Source organism: Dama dama, chromosome 6 (genome assembly GCF_033118175.1).
Source record: "Dama dama isolate Ldn47 chromosome 6, ASM3311817v1, whole genome shotgun sequence".
Lineage (NCBI taxonomy): Eukaryota > Metazoa > Chordata > Mammalia > Artiodactyla > Cervidae > Dama > Dama dama.
Genome location: NC_083686.1, coordinates 39,981,857 through 39,983,075, shown reverse-complemented (window position 1 = coordinate 39,983,075; position 1,219 = coordinate 39,981,857).

The window sequence follows — 1,219 nt, the reverse complement described above, 5'->3', positions numbered from 1 at the left end:
TGGGAAAGACTGAAGGCAGGAGGAGAAGGATACGACAGAGGGTGAGATTGTTGGATGGCATCACCGACTTGAGGGACATGAGTTTGAGCAAGCTCCAGGAGTTGGTGATGGATAGGGAGGTCTGGTGTGCTGCAGTCCATGGGGTAGCAAAGAGTCAGACATGAGTGAGTGACTGAAATGAACTGAAAATGAAATCAATAGATTAAAATAACATTTATTGATCATGCTAATCAGCAGGGTAAATATGAAAGGGTATGCAAGGGATAATAAGATCTATGCTATATCATCCCTACTCAGGACTTATCTGGAATACTTCCACCTCCCTTTCCTGACACTTACTTCACAAGATGAAATTTCATAAATATTTTAAGCTTCAAATGTCATATTGTCATTTTACTTGTAAGCCTTTCTCGGACACATTTTAAATCAAATTTCTTCTTCTCTTCTCTGTGTACTTGTAAGAAGTAGACACTAGCATGAGAACTAGAACTTAGTGTGACCCTCAGTGAGGCCCACCTCCTAGTGTTTATAGTTTTGAGTAAACCACCACCCCACCCTGAGTGTTGGGAGGACCCATGACTTGCTTTAGATCAATTAAAGAAGGCAAAGATGATGTGATGTCACTTTGTGATTACATTATGTCATTTAAGATAAATGCTTAGCAAGCTAGAGCTAGAGGGTTTTCTTGTGTATGTGATGAAGTACACAGCCAGGTTGAAGAGGCCCACATGACAATAGAAAAAAAAAAGAAAAAAAATACAATCCTCAGTCGTGAAGCTACAAGGAAATGAATTCTGTTAGCTGCTTAGGTGGATTTAGAAGTGGAATCTTTCCCAATGGTGCCTCAAATGAGAAAGCAATCTGGCCAACACCCTGGGTGCAATTTTGTGAGACTCTGAACAGCAGACCCATCTAACACATGCCTGGAATCCTGACCCATAGAAATTTCAAGATAGTAAATATGATTGGTTAAGAAATTATGTTCCTAGTAGTTTGTTTTACAGCAATATCAAACAAATATCCTATCCAATTGGAGAAGGAAATGACAAACCACTCCAGTATCCTTGCCTGGAGAATCCCATGGAGCAAGGAGCCTGGTGGGCTGCAGTCCATGGGGTCGCAAAGAGTGAGGCATGACTGAGCAACTAACAGACATACCCTATCCAAAACACTGTGTATTTCTTCTTAAATATTTGTCTACCTACCTTTAGTTGACACT